This window comes from Pinus tabuliformis, chromosome J (genome assembly GCF_031772625.1).
Source record: "Pinus tabuliformis cultivar Carrire ecotype Pingquan chromosome J, CPIR1, whole genome shotgun sequence".
NCBI classification, from domain to species: Eukaryota; Viridiplantae; Streptophyta; class Pinopsida; order Pinales; family Pinaceae; genus Pinus; species Pinus tabuliformis.
In genome coordinates, this window is record NC_142295.1 from 59,543,494 (window position 1) to 59,566,319 (window position 22,826).

The 22,826-nt window shown below is 39.4% G+C and overlaps 1 protein-coding gene across 3 annotated transcripts in view; it reads right to left on the minus strand.

The window, feature by feature from the left end:
* LOC149225501 (uncharacterized) overlaps positions 1-22,826 on the minus strand; it is a 243,680-nt gene that overhangs the window by 124,383 nt on the left and 96,471 nt on the right. The gene's annotated exons all lie outside the window — the stretch shown is intronic.

Sequence of the window (22,826 nt, forward strand, 5' to 3'; positions counted from 1 at the left end):
TTGACACCGCTCAAAGGATGTCCAGCCCAATTTTGAGAGCACACAAGACTTTGCAGCCCCAACGTTGCCTTCCTAACATGAGCATTAGTCATTGAGGAGCCTCCACATGGTTGTATGCCCCTTGTTACACCTCCAAATGCTAAACTTTGAGCCAAGAAGCCAAAGCATTGCCTTGATTGCTGTTGTGCCCAAATGGATCCAACATGGCACTAAGCTAGCCTTGACCCTATTTGATGGATGTTGCCTTGTTCCAAAGCCTAGATGATGATTAATACGATTCAAATGGTTTGGGACAACTAGCACACCATGCCAGGTCCTAGATGCCAATGCTTGATCCTTGGGTTGCCACATCACCCATGCATGCCCTAGAAGGGTGACGTGAGCTTCGATGATGATGTCATAGTGGAGGACATACTACCTAGAGATGTACTCATGCACTTTGGTGATGTCCCTTAGAGTGAGGATCACTCTCGAACCAACTTTGTCACTTACTTGATGGAGATGTCCATTTTTGGAGGATAGCGTCATGTTGGAGAGCCTTTCCTCCCACACATGTAGAGGAGGACTTCTGATGTATTTTTTATGTTCTATCATTTTGTAAAGCTACCATAAGGTCAGCTTGTGACCTTTAGGCCTAGTTACACACTCCAAGCAAAATTTTAGTGCTTTTGTTGTAAATTTGTGAAAAATGACTTGCTTGTCGTCATATAAAAAGAGGCAAGTCACTTTCATTCATTCATCATCACAGTCACTAACTTCTCTCTAAACGGAGTCTGCATTAGTTCTCGTCTTTTCTCTTGGACGCAATCAATATTTTGTGGCGTGAATTGAATTGGGAGGGAGATTTTTCCATGGATACTTTCATGGGATTGGTGTAGTGATTCTTGGTGGAATAATGTAAGTTTATTGTCATTCTCATCTATTATGCATGTTATTGTTTTGAAATTAGGGTTTATATTGCTCCATATTAAAAAGTGTTATATCTTTCTTGAAATCTTGATTCTTCATCATTATACAAAATTTCTCTTCCATATTATTCCATTGTTTTCTTAAATTTGGAACAAAATTTCTATGGTTCCCAATTAAAAAGTACAATATCTTTCTTGAAATCTTGATTCTTCATCCATCAAAGGGACTTGGTGCATGCATCCTTTGACCATAAACCCCGACATAAAGAAATTGCTAGGGTGATTACGAGAACCATTTTGGTCCTCCAACCTCTCAATATAAGGCCCTCTATCATTGGTGTTGCCCTAATTGACTACATTTCCCAACAAAATAAAGGCACTAATCTAGTAACAGTGAGCATTTTAAATTTTTCACTTTTCTTTTTTCAGTAACTACAATTAGGGCTTCATCTAAAATTGCATGTTATGGCAATTTTGCATCTATATGTTATTGTCATATTGGTAGGAATTGCATTTAATACATTTTCAAAGGCAAAATCTAGCATTAAGTGCATTTTTACCCTTAAAAATAGGGCTAACGTACATACATTTATTGTTGTTTTATGCATTTGAAACCATAAAAAACCTAAATTTTCCTTATCCCTTCAACCCTTTGTTGACCTTATTATTTAAAGCCTGTTTCTTGGTTGTTACATGAATTTGCGTGCCATACAATTAAATATCTTGAAAACCCTAACATGTGTTGATTTTCTTAGTGCAATTAGGGCTAGCACAATATTTCTAAAAAAATTGATAATTACTTTTGATGTAGATCTTCTTTTAACTTATTCCAATATATCATTCAACAATTATACTTCAGAAATTCAACCATAAAGAATAGTAAAACAGTAGAGATCACAACACACAAAAGAAGACAAGATTTACCTTGGGAAAACCCGCAAAGTGGAAAAACCCAGCAACCTTTTTCAATAGAGAAATTCTTCTTGTTCAATGAAAAACCTAGACCTATGGTCAAACCTAGTCTTATCCTTGATCTGGAATTTATCCAAGACAAACAATTAAAGGTATTACAGACTCATGTGCATGGATGTGCCTATGTTACTTATGCAACGGATCGATAAGATTGCTAGAATACATAGACACTGAGGCAAACAGAGAAAACATAATAGTCAAACATGTAAACAAAACAAGTTTAATAAGGAGTTCACCCAATGCTCCTAGGCTACATCTCCTGGTCCAGTCTTTCAGTGGTGGCCTCTCTATATGTTTTCAAGCAGAGTTTTTACAACAGTGAGCTTGATTCAAGACTCACTAAACAGAATGGAGTCAGTAGGAATGGAGTGCACAGACTCTCCTTACCGAAACTCAACCTCTGAGGGTCACAGTAGTATGACAGGCCTATGCCGAGGAGTTTGTAGAACCTCTCAAGCCTTCAATGGAGTACACAGACTCTCTTTGGCTCTGTCTGGCTCGATGTTGCCTTCAGGTCAGCTCGGCTTCTTCTCTCTATTCTCTGCTACTAGCTTTCTGCATCTCTTCGTTGTTTGCCTCTCTGTATGCTGGTCTCTCTGCTTCTGTCAGTTTATGGCTTTAAAGCCAGTCTGTTCTTTTTACTGTTCATTTCCGCTTCCCGGCCTTCTGGTTTCCTTTCCTCTGTCCGTTCGAATTCCTCTGCTCTACGTCATCATCACTGGGTAACGCCTTGCAAGGAGGTGGCCACCTGTTTGCTAACGAACTGGGTGTCAGATTCCCTGAATCATATTTGAATGGTCGTTAAATCTGTTTGCTTCAAGATCTCCCATGAACACGAATCATTTGCCAACTCATCATCCACGTCGGACTTCAAATCCCCTGTCATCTTGCTTTTTAACCTGTCAAATCTAGTCAGCCATCGGGACGTATCTCCGTCATCGATCTAGGCCCCCCAGATCCTACGGTCGTCCTTCATATCAGGCGAACAAGTCGCACGGTGTTTACCCATCCGATGCGGGCGATTTTCTCTCTCATCCGATGGACGTGTGTCACTAGATGTGTGGTATTGGGTGGGACTCAGTCAAAACTGCTTACCGCCTCAAAGCCTTCCGATATCCTGCCGGTTTGGGGAATCCCGCGCTACAGACCCGAAACGGTTGCTTTTCCAAATTTTATAGCGATTTTGGATCCGGGCGCTTCGGGGCTTTCCTTCACTGAGGGGGATGCCCTGTGATACGCAATTAGCGCTAATCGCGTATCAAAATCCACCTCTGTTTCCCGAATTAGCCTCTGGTTTTGCCAGTTTTGTGCCATTGCGCTTTACTATGGGCCAACGGTCTGCGCACTTGACCGAGGGTCCTCGTTGCTCCATTCTGGCCACAACTGCAATTGTTATGAGTATTCCTTATGATAGCTTCGATCTTTTCTAGGACTTGAATCTTTTAGCATAATTTGAAACAGTCATGAAAACTTAGAGAGTTTCTAGGATCCAATTCGGATCACTCATCCAAGCCAAGTCACCCAAACCGGTCCTGCACTTCATTATGTCTGCCTGACCCAAAATTTCGGCCTTCCTGCAATAGTGAATTGCCCCAGAATTTCAGCCCTACAATAGTTGCCCTAATTACCCAGAAATTTCGACCCCCTACAACAGTTGCCCCAAAAAAATGTGAACCACAGAGAGAGAGATAGAGAGAGGGAGAGATCAATCCAAACGTGCGAGTTGCTAGAGAGAGAGAGAGGGAGAGATCAATCCACACGTGCGAGTTGCTAGAGAGAGAGAGAGAGATCATTCCACACGTGCGAGTTGCTATAGAGAGAGGGAAGAGGAACCTCGACCTTCTTCATCCTACTTCATCCTTCCTGTCCTTCTCTTGCTTGCCCCTAAACTGTCTTGTGTGAGAGAATGTGAAATACCGAAATGGAGAAGATCGAGTTGCCTTTATATAATAGTTTGTCTTGGGTGAATGGACATGTCTTTTGGCCAAGGCCGACTTGACTAGGGAAGCTGACTTGTCACTTTTGGAGCCAAATTTTTCATTTCAAAAATTCAAATTTTCATCTTTACAAAGTCCCCATGGGACTTTGATTCAAAATAAATTTTCCTTTGACTCAAGCATCTATAAATATGATTTACAATGATAAATACAATTACATCAAGTGACCAAATGTACATTATGAAGAACGACCATATTTACAAATTCAACAACATGTAGCAATCGATCTTTAAATTTCATGGGATTAGTTGAATGCATACTTGAACATTTGCAATTCTTTTCATGGCAATCAAAGCCTTGTTGGTAATTTCCTCCATAACCACTAGACCTTTGACACTCATGAACCCTTCTTTATTGAATAGCTTGTTGTGTGATATTATTTACAAGATTTTTAGATATCCCTTAGGTAAATACCCTCCAAGCCTTATTAGGGGAGCCTCTCTTGTGGGGATAACATCCACCACTAAATAGTAGGAGAAAGGCCACTAAGGTGACAATGGTGACTAATCTCATTGTTTCCATAAGACCTATGTTGCCTAGTGAGGCTCTGCATTAGGCACGCTAGATTTTATGGTAACAATTGTCAGTATGTGTTATACTTTGAAACCAAATTGCACTAGAATTAATATCCTTGTTACAAACAATGTTGATACATCGCCTCGTTATCAACTCCTCTAATTAAATTGTTGATAAGTCATCCTTCGAACATGAATTTCAGTAACGATATTTGTAGTGCTTTCATGTTTTACTTTGGTAGTATGTTTCCATGGGACACTTGTGTCATTTTGTTGATCCTTAAAAGTTTATTACTAGAGATACTTGGGATTTCCATCGTTTGGACTTCAACCTCTAAATATATCCCTACTACCACCGGATTTGCATTGTGATGACATGGATCTTTACACTTGACAAGTTCTTTAGTTTCATAGCTTCGATCATTGTTTCTTTACTACTAAATGCTTCCATGTTGGTAAGTTTAATTTTTCTTTTAGTGACTTCTCTTTGTTCTTCAACTTTTTGATTTTGTGCAACAAAACAAAGTACCCTTGCATGTCCCATCCGTTGATGGGTGGTGAACTGCCCCATCCTACAGGGGGTAATAATTGCTATATAGCATACAAACCAAGCTCTCATTCCTCGAGATACAAGCAATAATACAAGGAAAAATCAAGAAAAAATAAAAGTCAATATAGACAGGTGGAAAAACAGAGGCCAAAGTAACTCATGCATCCACAATTTCTCCCTCCTCATATCTATCAACCCTGAACGAGGTATTCCATCATAGTCGATCCCTTGACCATGGCACTTGGCCATGGAGTTCTTTCCCCTTCGTTCCATCAGTATTCACATGGCCCCTGATGATTGAAGGGTGAACCAAGAGTTGAAAAATTTAGCTAGTATCAATCCTCATAATTGTACTTATCAAAAGAAAATTATTATTAAAGAAAATGACTTATTAGACCATGGGTTTCATGTTTGGCTCAATGTTTTCTAGATCAAAATCTCCATTGAAGGCTTCCAGGTTTTGTATTGAGTCACTAGAGTCATTTTCATTTTTATTAGACCCTTCTTGGGCTTTTGTGTCATGTAAAAAGAATTAGTTTTGAGTCAAAAATGTTATTTTTCACCTCCACACCATGCCGACCTTCTCCCCGTGAAGTCGGCCTACATTAGGGAAATTCGACCTAGCATAAAGGCTATATATAGAGAGGCAATTCAACCTATTTGGAGCACTCATTCAACAAGTTTGATCTTCAAGGAAGAGAAGCAGAAAAGAGAGCGAAGTAGCTAGATAAGGACAAAAGAATTTGGGAAGACCTAATTCGAGTTTTTGGGCTATTTATCTCTCACACGTGCGAATTTCTTGGATAGTTGTTGAGGCCAAAAATTTTGAGTCTGCTACAGGGCCAAAATTTTGTAGTTGGGGCCAAAAATCTATTGTTGGGGGCTGAAATTATGGATTGTAGTTGCTACTAGGAAGTTGTCACTTGGAGACTTTGACAAGGATCGTCTCTTGAAAGGAAGGTTGACTTGGTGATTGGAGGAGGTCTTTCTCTAGTGGAAGAGTTGGACTAGGTTCTCCCCTTGAAGGGGTTTTTCCCTAGCTAAGTGCCTACACCTTATGTCTCTGGTTCTTGTGATCTTCAAATACATATAATTTGGTAAATGCTTGATGAAAGATAAATTGATAAAAAAGTAAAAGAGGCAAACATAATTCACAAGTAATTATCAAGAAATTGGAATCAAACCCTAATTCCTATAAGCATTGATTTCTCAACATGGTATCAGAGCTAAGGTAAAAGAAGGTTGAAGATCACTTTGTTGGCTATCACTCGAAGAAAGGAAAAGCAGTCTTGGAAGAAAAGGTTACTCCCTCTATGGCAAGTTACTTGAATATGGGACTTAATATCGTAGGAATTGCGGGAAGTTAGATTAGAAGAATCATCTACAATTTATCTAGGAGAGTCAGAAGTGAAGGATTCTTGGTTGCACTTACAGGAACTCTTGATGATGACAATGCATGGATCATTGATAGTGGAGCCTCGAGACATATGACGGGAGAAAATGGTCAACGTCATACTCTATCAAGGGAACCATCATCACACATAGTGGAGCTAGGAGACAACAAGACTTATGCAGTCAAGGACCTTGGATCTACATCATTGAAGCTGGAATGTGGAGCAAAGATACCCTATCTTAGTCAAATGATAAAAGGCATCCGACACATCAAGGAAGATCATGAAGGAGTATGTAAGGGATGTGCTTTGGGAAAGAATACTAGGAAACGTTTTACAAGCAGTGATACAAAGTCTAAAGAGATACTAGACCTCATTCATTCCAATGTGTGTGGGCCAATGTTTAATAAATCTCTTGGAGGCCATATTTACTATGTGACCATCATTGATGATCACTCTAGAAAACATGGCTCTATCTTCTAAATAAAAATGACACTATCTTCTCAAGACAAAGGACGAAGTATTTGAAAAATTCAAGGAATTTAGATCCAAAGTAGACACCTTAACCAAAGAAAGTTAAAAGATTTTAAGATCTGAGATGGAGGGGAATACACTTCAAAAGAATTAAATGCATATTGTAAAGAAGCAGGTTTCAAGAGGGAGCTCATTGTTCCCTACAACCCCGAGCAGAATGGAGTTGCAAAATGGAAAAATAGAACCATTAAAGAATGCATACAAAAACTATGATATTTGATCAAGATCTACCAAAATGTCTATGGGGAGAAGCAGCAATGACAGTAGTGTATATACAAAATAGAAGTCCTCATAGAATCTTTGATAATATGACATTGGAAGAAGCATTCACAAGGAAGAGGCCATGTGTTAACCATCTTTGAATCTTTGGGTCTCCCGCATACATTCATGTTCCAAAAGACAAGCGAAAGAAATTGGATTCTATAAGCATAAAATGGATCTTCGTTGGTTATAGTCTTTCCTCAAAGGCTTATACAATCTACATCAAGGAAGGAAGAGAAATTGAAATTAGCAAGGATGTTATATTTGATGAAAATCATGCCCACAAAAGATCCAAGGATATACCAATCGAATCTGATGAAAAAGAAGTACCGTTATTTGAAGAAGAAGAGCATCATGACAAGACAACTACAAACCAAGAAGAAGAAGAAGGACCAAGTGAGCTTATTAAACCTACAATCATTCCCGAAACAAAGAAGAGGCCAAATTGGTTAAAAGCTTCACTTGAATATGTCGGAGGACATGGAGCAACTAAAGGAACTTTTAGAGAAGGCAAAAGACCAAAGAGATATTCAGGGTATGCAACATACATACATGATAAAATTAATAGAAGCAGATCCAACTACCTTTGAAGAAGTTGCTCATCAAGAAGAATGGAAGAAGGCGATGCAAGAAGAATATCAATCCATTATGAAGAATGGGATTATCCATTATGAAGAATGGGATTTGGGAAATAGTTCCTAGACCAAGTGGCAAATAAGTTGTCACCTCCAAATGGATTTACAAAATCAAACATGTTGTTGATGGAAGCATAGACAAATACAAAGCTAGATTCATCGTAAGGGGTTTCTCAAAAAAGGAAGGAATAGACTATGAAAAAACCTTTGTTCCCACTACTAGGTATACTACTATTATATCTTTGGTTTCACTAGTTGCTACTATGGGATGGAATATCCATCAAATGGATGTTAAAGCAACATTTTTAACTAGAACCATTGATGAAGAAGGATACATTGAGCTACCGGAAGGCTTTGAAATAAATAGCAGAGATACACATGTTTGCATACTCAAGAAAGACATATATGGCTCGAAGCAGGCTCCTAGGGCATGGTATGCAAGGATGGATGCATATATCTTAAGAATTGGGTTCGTTAAAAGTTTTGTCAATGCAAACCTCTACGTCAAGCTGGTGAAGAATGAAGCAGTCATTATACTACTATATGTGGAAGATTTATTTATTACAAGTGTGGAGCGTAGAATAATAGAATGAAAGAAAATGTTGGCAACAAAATTTGAAATGAAAGATTTGTGATTTATGCACTATTACTTGGCTTGGAAGTCCGACAGAAACTCCGTGAAATATATTTGTGTCAAGTCAATTTTAGTTGGAGCCTCGTCATGACCATTGGATAGTTGCCAAGCATATCTTGAGATATCTATGTGGCACAGTACATCATTGTCTAAAATATGATCAAAAGGAAGTCAAGTTAACAGGTTTTACTGATTTCGATTGGGGTGGCAGTGAGACTGATGGAAGAAGCACTATCGATGGATGTTTTAGTTTGGGATCTGCAATGATTTCGTGGATTAGTAGAAAACAAGATCCTGGTGCGTTAAGTAGTGTCGAAGGGGAATATGTTGTTGCATGTGAAGTAGGATAAGAAGTTGTTTAGTTAAGAAAAATCTTGTCAGATTTGTTTGCAAAGCCTCTGGATCCTACAGTGATAAATTGTGATAATCAAAGCAGCAAGATGTCTGACGACCCTGCAAGAACGAAGCATATCAACAACAAGTACCACTACATTAAGAGTTTGGTACAAGATGGGGTCATAAAGCTACAATATATCCCGACAAATGAATAGGTGGCCAATGTATTCACGAAATCTCTTCCGAACTAGAAGTTTGAATATTTTAGAAGCATGTTGGATTAGTTGATGTTATAGATTTAGTTGATAGGAAGAGATGAAGCATATTATGGCAAGAAATTTGGGGGGACATATGGTCGGCTTATGTGTTGATGTCTAGATCCCAAAGTAGGGAGGGTGGCTTTGGTCATGCACCTCCGATCTTGGATACGCACCTAGATCTCTGAGTTGGTGGTAGAGCTTAAAAGCCTGATGGTACTTAGAGTGGATAAAGCGTCAATCCACCTTAGTCCCACCCAATTAGAATACCCTAGTCAGGTATCTAATCAGTAGCACTAAGTGTGCTAGAACTCTTCATAGTTCATTTCATTTTGAGATCTTCCATGTACCCTAATATGTATGTAGTTATGAATACCTCCCTATTTAAGAGGGAGGGTTTTAGAATGTAACTAGTATCGATCTTCATGATTGTAATTATCAAAAGAAATATTATTATTAAAGAAAATGGCTTGTTAAAGCATGGATTTCATGCTTGGGTCAATGTTTTCTAGGTCAAAATCTCCATTGAAGGCTTCTAGGTTTTGTAATGAGTCATTAGAGTCATTGTCATTTTTGTTAGACCCTTCTTGGACTTTTGTATCATGTAAAAAGAATTGTTTTTGAGTCAAAAAGGTTATTTGTCACTTCCACATCAAGTTGACCCTATCCCCATGAAGTCGACCTACATTAGGGCAATTCGACCCAGCAGAAAGGCTATATATAGAGAAGCAATTCAACCTATTTGGATCACTCACTCAACAAGTTCGATCTTCAAGGAAGAGAAGCATAAAAGAGAGCCAAGTAGATAGAGAAGAACAAAAGAAGCTGGGAAGACCTAATTTGAGTTTTTGGGCTATCTATCTCTCACACGTTCCAAGTTTCTGGGCAGTTGTTGGGGCCGAAAATTTTGAGCCTACTACAAGTCCGAAATTTGTAGCTATGGGTTGAAAATCTATTGTTGAGAGCCGAAATTATGGATTGTAGTTGTTACTAGGATGTTGTCACTTGGAGACTTTGACAACGATAATCTATTGGAAGGAAGGGTTGACTTGGTGATTGAAGGAGGTCTTTGTCTAGGTCTAAAGGGTCTTGGATTGTCTCATCTTGATTTGAATTTACTAATGGAAGATTTGGATTGGTTTTCCCCTTAAAGGGGTTTTGCCTTGGCTAAGTGCCTACAACTTGTGTCTCTTGTTCTTGTGATCTTCATATACATATAATTGGTAAATGTTTGATGAAAGATAAATTGATAAAGAAGTAAGAGAAGCCAACATAATTCACAAGTAATTATCAAGAAAGAGGAATCAAAACCTAATTCCTATAAGCATTTATTTCTCAACATCAAGGACATGCCAGTTCCGTTTGGGGGTTGGGAATACCTAACCGGATTGTCTATTAGCCACTCCTACCTAGGGAGGTAACACCATTATGTGACTGAGGCCCATTTCTTTCAAAGTTGGTTCAATTAAATGCAATAATGAATAATGTACCTGATGATGAAAGTTACACTGGATATTGTGTGTAATTTGTAGGTGGTTCCATCTATAGGTCTGGGCAACCTAACTAGGGTCCAAGTCCTCTACAGGGACACATTGACACCTGCAGGTTATGCATTGAGATGCATGGGACTCCGGACACTCATAAAGCATCATTCATAGCCATGGGCATCTTCAGCACCCATAATGTTCATGAATTTGCTTTATTATTCATGGGATGATGCACTTGTACCAGCGTGCCCCCAACCATCTTAGCAATAATTACATGGTCTAGCAATTGATTCAAGACCCCGATAAGGTTTGTCCCATGCCTTGAGACATGGGAGGGCTAGCACCATCTTCAATTCCCGCAATGTTGGAGCAGTTTCAAGTTTCAGTCTATTTCATTACTTGGAGAACCATGACACCCAATTCTTTGCACCAAACCGGCTACAGGATTATTTGAAGAGAGATTTAGGGGCCAAACCCTAGACCCTAAATTTAGGATCCCTCTACACATGTCATGACACTAAAGGAGCTCAATGCATGCCCCAAAAGGGCCTACGACAGCATGACATTAGCATTTCGGCCCTCTTATTAGATATTTATCTTGTTTTTACATTGGTTACAAGGTCAGCTTGTGACCTTGATTAGTGATTGCCCATTATTTTATTATTTGAAGGGCTTCTAAGCTAAAATAGACATTAGTAGCACATGTATATATTAGAGATCATTTCATTTGATCTCTCATCATCATCACTCTTGGAAATCCAGTCTCATTAATGAATTCAGCCTCTCCAAAGGAATCACACATGTTCTCTTTTTGGATCTATTGGATGCATTTCAACATTTGGAGCTTATTCTTGGATATTTCTTGGAGATATTCTTTGGATAATGGAAGGAATTGTTAGATGATGTCATGTAAGTACACTTTATTATCATTGTAAAATTGTGCCCTAATTTGTTGAAGATAATTTATTTACTATCTAGATGAATAGTGGATACATTACTCATGTATAACATGTGATCAATAGTCCTAGTGGTGAAGTCAATGTAGTTCTCCCATGAAAATCCATTTTCCATTGATTGGGTAAATGTTTGAAATTTGCTTTCCAAGGCATCAAATTTCAGCCTCGTTGAAAACAAGTTAACCTAAATCATCCTAGACTCCATTGTCCCGAGGAACAAGGCACTAGTCCAGCTTGTTGGCGATCAATCTCACTTTTATCCATCTTTTCTCTCTAATTTCAGTCTTTTCAAGGTTAGGCTAGAAAGTTAGGGCTTGATTTGATTTTTTCTAGGCGAGGACTTTGGTGATTGGAGAGCCTAAACCAGTGTTGCACTAATCGCCAAATAATCGCGATAATATCGTTTCATCATGATTTTTTCAAAACAAAGATAAAATCGTGGTTTTTTTATAGCCGATTTTTTCAAAAAAATCACGATTTTTATCCAAAAAATCGTGGTATATAAGCAAATTAAAAAAACAAAAATCAAAAAAAAAAAAAAAATATATATATATATATATATGGGGAGGAGGTGACCCAAGCTACCCCTGTCACCAGTAAAGGACATGGTCTACCTCCTATAGCTCCTAGTTCTTCAACTTCTAGAGCACAGCAGAGTCTACTGCCAACTCCACCGACATCTACATCTAGAGGGGCAAAGGAAATCAGTAGTATTAGACTTTAGTTATTTGGTTCATTTCATTGTATATGACATGATGACTCATGATATGAGATACATTATTATATTTTTTGTTGATATTTTAAGGCTGAGTTGGGACTCAGGAGTCAGGAGTTACTATTCAGGGCATGATTCATTGTTACGTGCGATGTCGCACTAGAAATGATATTAAACATCTTATATATTAGTTCTATTATCATATTTATGTGTCAATGTTTTTATTTTATGTTGTAGATGGTTTAGATATTAAAAAAATTGAAAAAAAATTAATATTTTTGTATGTTACGATTTTTTCCCGATTATTACCGATTTTTTCCCGATTTTTTCCGATTTTTCCCCACGCCGAAATTATCCCGATAACAATTATTGCAACATTGGCCTAAACATCAAGAGGATATGGTTTACCATAAAACCTATTAATTTCGTAGGCATCCACTCTAATTTCATCCATAAGTTCTCTTGCCCAAGGTATTTTCCCTAAGAGGAAACCCTAGTTTTTTCTTCCCGCAACTTAAGGACTTCATTGAAGGTTTCATGAGCCTTGGCTTAGCTAACATACATTGTAACAAACCTTTTCTCCTTGCCTTGAACTTGTGTTGCTCCAACACTCGTCAAATCGATCAAAACCGAGGTCTTCAGCCCTTGTTTCCAGGTAGAAAGAAAATTGCTTTCTTGTGAAGCATTGAACCAAAATTGTGTCTTTCTTGATGACTTCCTAGTGAGATCATTTCATACTTTAACCCTAGAATACCTATCATAAGTGATGTTTTTCCTAAGCGGTTTTGTGGATGACCATGGGCCACTACCCCATTGTTGCTTCTTGGTCTAGTTTATACCTTGTAGGGTTTCCCTCCCCAAGGCCTACTAGATTTTGCAACAACAAGCATCACTAAGTAGTTTGCAATATGAAGACAAGTTGGCCAGGGTTGTTAACTTAAGTCCCTAGAAGGAACGAATTCCCATGATTTTGAAGATGAATGGTTTGTGGGATTTTGTGAACACGGACGTTCAAGTTCCTTCAGATCCAATCTTTGTAGCAAAGAATAATCTTAAAGATATGAAAGTAAGGTGTATAATTTTGGATGGTGTGAGGGATAACATAACTTCTCACATACTAGAGAAGGGCATCGGATGTCAAATGTGGGTAGCTCTAACCGATCTTTATCAGAGTACGAATGAAAATAGGAAAATAAAAATTAAACAACATTAGGATGAGAAAATTTGAGACCATGACATCGTCCCTCACAAGGATCCAGCAGGGTTGTGATGAATGTGTAGTCGTTCGGGAAACTGTGATTGATTCAAAGCTAGTGAAAGTTTCTCTGAAAGGTTGTGTTAAGCATTGAACCACCATTGTAGATGGGATCCTTGCTAGGAAATAACTTCTTGATTGGAGTTGGTTGTGCAATGATTTCATCCACAAGGAGATCTAGGAGAACTCATTGACCGAAGGTCAGCAAAAGGGCACTGAGATGAAAGATGAGCTTGCTCTTGTTGCACAAGAGAAAAAGGGCAAAGTGAAGGCCAAGCAGAACTAGAGTACAGGAGGACCTTCACCAAATAGAAAGAAAAGGACATGACCAAAGTCAAGTGCTTTGCTTGTCACAAGTTTGGGCATTTTTCCAGTCGATGTCCAAACAAGGACAAGGGAAAGTCAATTGCGACAACCACTACACAAATGAAAGAGATGGTTGAAAAGTTTGAGAAAAGCATTGCCTTGGTGTCTTGCCTTTCTAGAACCATCACAAGAGGTGTCTGGTTTGTGGAAAGAGATGCATCCCATCATATGACGAAATATCGAGACATTTTCACCAAACCAACATGACCAGGGGCCTAGGGATGTACATGTGGAGCTTTGTAATAAGGCCAGGTACGCAATAAAAGGCACTAGCAGTAGAGAGTTTCAGATGGACTCAGGTGGTATCAGGGAGGTGAACGAATTATTGTATGTATCAGATTTGGAGAAAAATATCCTTTCAATTTCGGCCATAATGGTGGCGAGTATATCTCCAATGAGCTCCAAGATTTTTGCAGGTAAGCAAGGACTAAGAAGGAGCTCACGGTACCTTACAACCCTCGATAGAATGGGGTTGTCAAGAGGAAGAATAGGACCATAATGGAGGTAGAGAGAGCAATGATTTATGATCAAGTATTACCTATGTTTTGTGGCAGAGGCCTGCAATACAAATGTGTACGTGTAGAACAAGAGTCCTCACCAAATATTGGAGGACGTGACTCTTAAGGAGTTGATTAGAGGAATGAAATCGAATGTGAGCCATTTGCGCATCTTTGGTAGTCCAATTTATGTCCACATTCCTGTTGAGAAATCTAGGGGCAACTAGTTTAGGTGATTTCTCTTATCTTTGATAACCACTTGTGATGTATTTCACTTAACTTGATTAGCTTCTTTGTTTACTTTATTATAATTAGTGTTCTTATCATCACACAGCTATCAAAATAATAAAGAACAATGAAACAAGAGGACACAAGGTATAAGCAATCAACTAGGGCCAAAACCTCTCCTCGTGAGAGGAAAACCCACAAGATCTCCTCTTATAGAACTTCAAATGACGAATTCCAAGACCTATGACCCTTGACCAAAAATCCTTTCAAGACCAAGTCAAATCACTCCTTTGATCAACTCTACTTCCACAAAGTCAACGTTGATCAAACTTGTTGCAACACTTGAGATTTCATCTTCTCTTCAAGGTCTCGGCTTCTTCCACAGGTCTAATTCTTGGCCTGCCTGAAATTTATGCGGTTTCACACGGGTGGGCAATTTGAGAGTCTTCTCTTCTTCGCTTGGATAGGATCTTCCTCCTTGGGAAATGGGCTTGTAAAGAGAGTCTTCTTGGGACCAAAAGTGGCTTCTTAATTGTTCTGCAATTCAATCTTCTTGCAGCAAATGGATGCCCTAATTATCCTCACACGCATGAGATATTTTAGCCCAAAATAGATCCCAAACTTTGATTCTTCCTTCTCCTTTTCTTCGTTATCTAAGAGGCTTCTTATTCTTCTTTATTCGCACTTCTTGCACGCTTTTGGATGTTGAATAGATGCCCTTAGAGAGGTCGATCTCCTTTATATATTGGCTTCCAGTTATTGCTCGCAAGTCGACTTGTCACTATTCTTACGCCAACTTGTCATTGTTTGATAGGCTGACTTGTTGCTTGCATCTAGACAAGGTCTTGGAGGGTCTTTGAACCTAATTTAGACTCAAATAAATTTTCTTTACAATATGTATCATGCCCAAATGGGCCTTTCATACATGACAATGGCTCAACTGACTTGTAGATTAAATGACAAGCCCTAGAAGCACTCAACGGGTGCTTGACCTTAAACTAAATTTCCCTTGAACATGAAAACCATGCTTCGAGAATGACAATAATAAATTTACTTTTCTCTTTACAACGAATACATAAAATCATGATTACATGTGTCATTATGAAGACCGAACCAAGTTACATATTTCAACACTCCCTCTTAATTAGGGAGGTATTCATAATCCATACAAGATACTTGGACATTCTCAAACTGAAGAATTCTCATAAGAAGAGTCGGATTGGTAAGCCATCTGATAAGCTACTTCCTTAGCTTATGCCAGAGCATCTCATCATACCAGCCATCTCATAAGCTACTTCCTTAGCTTATGCCAGAGCATCTCATCATACCAACCAGCATTATCACATAGCAAAGCCTTAACTAACAGAGCTATCTCTCCACAAGATCAAAGCACAATGTTGGCGAGACCAATGACTGATAGACACCATCATCATTGTCTCTCAAGGCACATACCCCACTTGGGTGTTCACAAGGTATGTCCTTTTAAGACAATTCCTATCTTGGAATAACATATCCTCAACGAAATTCCTCTTCGACTACGCTTACATCTTGGATGCCCTACCATGTCCTCAAAGAGCATCCGAATAAATCTCAAATGCTTACCCAATCCTCCATTCTTTCTTCACAATATGAAGACAAGAATAATGTGTCTATCTCTCCCTCTCAACTAGGGAAGATATGCTTTTCCTTGGACAAGGCATCTATTCAGCTGAGATCTTGAGGAGGTTTAGGATGGAGGATTGCGGGCCTATCTCTACACGAATAATCACTAACTTGAAGAAGCTAATTTGTTCTGAAGGCAAGTTGGTGGTTACCACACTATAAGGACGGCTTATAAGTTCCTTGATGTATCTATTCAACACTAGGTCGGATACATGTTTTGTTGTGAACATGCTCAGCTAGTTCATGGTGAAGTTGAGACAGATTCATTAGGTGGCAGCACAGCATGTGCTAAGGTACCTGCGAGGTACGGTAGACTTTGCACTGAGATATGTAGAGTGGAGTTGTAGGGGTGCATAGATTTTGATTGGGCAGGGAGTGTTGTGGACAGAAAATCCACGTTGGGATGTTGCTTTAGCTTAGGATCAACAATGATCTCGTGGTATAGTGGGAAGCAGCAACCAATGGCATTTAGTTAAGCATAGCAGAGTACATGGCAGCAAGTATGACAAGTTGTGAGGCAGTATGGCTTCGCAAGATGTTTGCGGGACAATTTGATCTGCAGATGGGGCCAACAGTGATTCCCTGCGATAATCAAAGTTGCATCAAGCACTCTAAGAATCCCATGTTTCATGATCAATCCAAGCACATCGAGATCAGATATCACTTCATCCAAGACAGGGTCCGCAGAGGTGTTGTGAGACTAGATTACATTTCTACAGAGGAGGAGGCAATATATATTCTGACTAAGCCTCCAGTGAAAGGGAAGTTTGTGAAGTACCGAGATAAGTTTGGGGTGACAGAGAATCCCTTCCTTGCTAGGAAGAAGTGTTGAAGCTCATGGTAGCATCGAAATGTCTTCGGCATAGGCTTGGTGGCATAACATGTGGAAGATGATATATTGTCACTTTAGGTGCTTGCTTGTTACAGTAAATGATTTTGTCTTCTTTCTAGAAGGGAGATTAGGGTTATGGATTTGGGCTTAATGAAGATTATAAAAGCAAAGAGTACACACAAGGATTCAAGAGAGCAAGTCACAACAAGAGAGTGATTTTCTCTAGTGTGAGTGGCTCAATATAATGAAGCACAGAGGAGTAGAAGTACGAGATAATTTGAGGGGGAATCCAGGAGGTTAAGTTGTGGAGATTATAGGGCTAAATTGTTGAAGAAAGGGAGGTCAATTTATTCGAGTCACTGATTTGCTTGAGGCCAAGTTTCCTAAGGCGTAGTAGCATCTCATGGGAAGACGTAGGGTCAATTTTCAAACAAATTGTTTGGGTTGAATTTCTCCAGGTCAATTTCCTTCAAAGGCCGATTTCCACGTGATTGAATTCACCCTGTAGGGGTTGAATTATGAGTTGTAGTTATTGTATTTTTCCTTGTATCTATGTGGGTTGGAAACCCAGATTTTCCAAATTAATTAATGATGGAGAATTGTTGTGGGTGAATTATGTTTACAATGTGTGATTGATTACTTTGATTTAAATTTAGTTGCATATGCATTTCTAGATGTTAAGATACCAGTGATTTTATTTTTCAGTAATCCAGAATTTATTTTGCTAAATAAATAAATTGTTGTGACAAAATAAATCTGGGTTGGTATTTGGAAAGTTACAATCCTGGCTAAAATACATTGTGGGACACCCTTTCTCCATACCTTAACATTTGGCCACCACAACTCTCAACCCATCAATCAAGCCCTAGGTCTTGTGTCACACAAATTCAACCTCTCTAAGGAAAGTGAATTACCTTCACTCATTGATTCGAGGCTTGGAGCCTTGTACTTAACCTAATACTTTCTCTTAGAAGCTTAATGGTCATCTTATACCTTTGAACCTAGAAGTATTTTTCATAAGTGAGCTTATACCAGGACTCCTCCTATTGGTGAAAATCCATAAAGAGCAGGGGGTTTTGGCTGTGGCGACAATGGGCAATGACCCCATTGTTGTCACTTGGTCTAGTGATAGCCTTGTAGGGTACCCCTTTCCAAGGCCTGCTAAATTTTGCAACAACAGTACCAAAGTGAGGCGGAGTATCTAGGATCTAAGATTTGTCTCTAATATCTCCATGATGAAGAGGGTTACACATCTCTAGTCAAGATACTAGAGGAAGGTAGAGAGGGATCTTTCGAGCTCTCTATATAGGCAATGATATTGTTATTTGATCTCATAGTATACGGGGCACCAAAAATGAGGTGTCTCTCGATCTTCAACCCCTGTAGGTCACATAATTATAGACCCTAAAAAATTGTTGTATATGGTGATTTGTGTCTACCCAGAGCTGAGAGAACCCTACTCGAATTTGCCCCACTAGGATACTGAATGATTGCATCTGGTGTCTATGAGAATAGGGGGGTGGATGATGATGCCATCCTACAGCTCCAAAAAATGCTCTTGGTAGGACATCTTTGGGCCAAGATCACCAAGGCGGATGTCCAAGTGACTTGAATGTCTCATTTGTAGATATCATCTTTGATGGCCTGATTCAACTTCTGCCAAGACAATAAGAGATGTGTCAATCCATCAACGGAGAAACTTAATGAAGGAAAGCAATCTAGGGAGATGGTCATCAACAGAAGGAGCCTGAATCCCTTTATGAACCATCCACAAACACGACCTGACCTGAGGGGCTATCCGAAGCAATTGCCTCCAAAGAGCAAAGTAGAAGATAAGCATATATCTCTCCCCCTACAGCAAAGTCTTTGTAATCCCTGATTCTATGGAGGAAAAAGACCGAGCGAAAAAGGACCTCGAGGAAAAATGGGTGGACCCTTAACTCTGCCTAAATAATGGCATGCAAAACTAAGCATTTCCAACAAATGATACATTGGAGAAGTAAGGTTTGAACTGACTCTGTCGCCGCCCAGTCTAATTGTCGTAAATCGGGTCCCCAATTCTTGGAACCATAGAGGACCATGGGTCCAATAATGGCCTCCGTGACATGGAGCTTGGACGAGATGCGTTGAAACTATGCCTGGAAGCATTGTCGCTCGATGAAGGCTAGGGAGCCACAGCCTTTACTAACCTGAGTTTGGAGTGGTTGTCGCATACCAAACATGGGCCCTATGAACTGTACCCCAAGAAGGTGTAATATTTGGTAATATCAATCTTTGCCCCGTTGCGATATAAGTGTAGGTCTACAATAGAGTTCTTCAAGGCATGCAAGATCAAAATGGTGCTTACACGCACGTTGACCTTTAGTTGTGGAAGGTCACAAGAACTAGCAAAAGCGTGAATCTGTCTCTATAATCCCTCAAGTGCAGAGGCCAACAAGACCAAGTCATCTACGAAGAGGAGTAACGAGATCATAACATGGTGCAATAGGTAGTCATCACCCTCCAGTATGTGTTCACGGAGGAAAGACTTAAGCTAATCAATATAAATCCTGAAGAGAGTCAGAGAGAGGGGATACCCTTGCTTCACCCCAGTGGTACTCTGAATGAAGTTTGAAAGAGCGTGGGCCATTTTGAGACACCCTAGCACTAACTCATTGAGTCTCATGATAGCAATTAAAAGGATCTTTAGTGAACCAATGTCACGAAGTCTCTAAAATAATGCCTCCCTTGGAACTGTGTCAAAAGCTTTCAGGTAATCAAAAAAGTAATTGTACACTCACGAAGAACAATGACGGGTCTCCTCAATGATGGCTCCATGGGTGAAGATGTGATCAATCATCTGGTACTCTGCGCAAAAGCTTGCTTGTCCTCTAGCTCCGAGATGTCGAATTTGTAGTTCCTCAAAAGCCATTAGCGCAGAACTGTGGCATAAAGCTTGAAGAATGTGTGTCCCACCATGATGGTCCTATAGTTATTCGAATCAACACTGCTCTTAGATTTGTTGTTCAAATGGATGATGTATCATGTCCAAGAGGGGGCAAAGCCTGAACAAATCACATAGTTAAAAAGATTTGTAATATATGACTCAAACAACTGGATGTCAGGCTTGAGGAATTTTGCCTAAAACTCATCCTCATCAGCTTCTTGGTAGTTAAACCCCGGGTTGCTCTCCTGATCACCAGTTTAGAGAAGAGGTGGCATAGGTCGGAGGGGAGGGGATGTCATAAAGGGAGGTGGTGTGGGAGAAAATGGTATGGGGGTCAAGGCTAGGAAATATGGCATGATGTCTAGGAAAGAGGGCCCGCTAAAAAGCTTTGAACGAGTGGCAAAGAGCATCACAAAGTTCCCATCTCCTTTTTGGAGACGAATGTTCATTTTCGCAGCAAAGTAGTCGACAATAAGCTTTGCGGAGGGCAAGGGAGGAATATGGTTCATGCATAAGAGTGAGGCATAGTCGCTTATGGAAGCATTTTCACTCATAATCAAACCAACGGTTCATGGGACAGGTACCATGGGTAGCTGTTAAGGCAAGACTTGCGAGTGGAATGGGGATAGGAGTCAAAGGTTGCATCCATGAGGGCGATGGAAAGTGTCTTATTTTAGTTGTGGTTGTGTCTAAGGCTCTAAAGTAAGAGATGGGTGGGAGCAATGTCGTGAGGAAGGTATTGTATGCGGCTAGATAGTCTCTATCAAGAAAGAAGGTGGTACAGGTGGATAAAGGGGTGGGAGGGGCGACGAGGGAGAAGGGGAGACTGAGAAATGTTAGATCTGGGGCAGGAGGTCCTAGATGGCTAAGAAATAGTCAACTACATAACTAGGGGTATGATCTTGATGAATAGTGCTCCACCTCAGAGCGTGTATTCTCCGTTGGTTCTAGGGAGGTATGTTAATGTTCCAAGAAGCAAAATGGACTGGCACTCTCCTTCACCGAGGTTTTATATGCAAATGCAAGTCATGCCAAGAAGCATCTTTCCTAGATGCAGATGCTACTTAGTGACTTGTATCTCCCTCAACATCGCCTTTCCATCTTATTTTCTGACCATCAAAGTGTAATACTGAGCTTATTTGTACTTTAGTGAATCACAAAAATTCCAACCACGTTGCAATCTAGATGCATGGCATTTGACACCTCCATACTCAAGGCAGACTTGTGCCACTCTTTGTTCCTTCCACCAACCAACTTGCAGATATCTTCACTAAATGTCTTCTCAAGCCCACCTTCACTTGTCTATGAAAAACTATTAGTGCATGTGAACTTTCCACCATTAAGGAGGGAATGTGATGTACCATAGTATTTTCTCACATGGATATCTATTTAGGTTAAGGGGGGTTGTTGAGTGTGTAATCTTCATTTGTGGCCACATACCAACCCACTATGTGGGTAGTTAACCCCCTTAATGGACCAACATTTGACTAGTTAAACAGAAGACCCACTTAATTTATTTTATTTTGTTTTAGGGTAAGGTCAACATAGTCTCCTTGGGTCTAGCACCTTAACCCTACTAGAGTGGTATAAATATACCACATAACTAATTTGTAAAATTATCTCATTCAAGTAGATTAATTCATTCCTTTGCCTAAGGCCACCTAAACTATTTTGCTCTACATGTGGTGCCTCTCTCTTGCTTATCAATAAAATATCTCAATAAATTCATGTTATGCGAACATTTTCTGGTGATCTATGTGAAGTGTTATTACATTTCTACAATTCATTTGTTGTGTTACAGTTTGTTAAAGAAATCAACATAGATCTATTATCTCTTTTGGTCACAAAACAGTATGTATGGAGTCTGGACCTTTGAGAGGTTAATGACGAAGCTTTTAAAGCGAAATGAAAAAATCCGAGAAAATATTAGAGATCACAACATAACCTATCTAGCAGACGTGGCAGTTCCATGTAGCAAAAACTTAAGGTGCTAGACCTAGGGTTTATGATTTTTTTGTCTTGCTTTCAATGATCATACAAGGCCAAACAAGGAGAATGATGAGGGTCTCAGGAATGGTAAACTTCCTTTGAGTTTTCTTAATGATGAGACCCTTGATATCCTACCCTAACCTAGGAGGAAACTAGACGAGTATGGTCTTATGGCTAGGGCTTGATATTCCTCTTAACCCAACCGTGCGAATAACCTCAAATTTGGAGGACCTCTAGAGGACACATCAACACAACTCCTTGCCAACTCGCTCCAAAATTAGATGGCTACAAAGCAATTCCCTTGATGCCCTGGGAGACCTACTAGGAATAGGGTAGGGTTTCAAATAAAAAGGAAAAAAAAATAAGGTTTTTGGGTGACCATCAAGGGTTAGGATCAGTGCCTAACCTATTGGGACAAATCGAGTCAAAATGATTTTGAATTCTTGAAATTCTAGCTCGATCAAGGAGTCCTAATGCAACTTTCGATAGCCCTAAGAGGCAGTGACTAGGTCACAAACGAATTTATACTTCTTTGCACAATTTGATGACTTTTCAAGATGATGATGAAGAAATTCCACCCTTAGGAACATTCATTTGCAATACCATGGCATGTAACATATGCAATACTTCAAAACCCCAAATTTTCATAAATCTGCATTACATTTAGGGCATATTTCAGATTAATGAAAGAAATTTAATACATTATTCATGTGAAAAGAGAATGCATATCATCAATACAGCACTTACAAGGTAGATCAATTCATCCACAATAGCGAGGCTGAAATCTTTTTAAGAGAACCAATCCAAGTGATAATCAATAAGAGACAACGCCTCTCTTCTATTTATACAATCCTCTAAGGGATTCAAATAGCCTATTTTAGCCTAATAATGCCCCTCCAATAAAAATAATGTGCAAAATAACA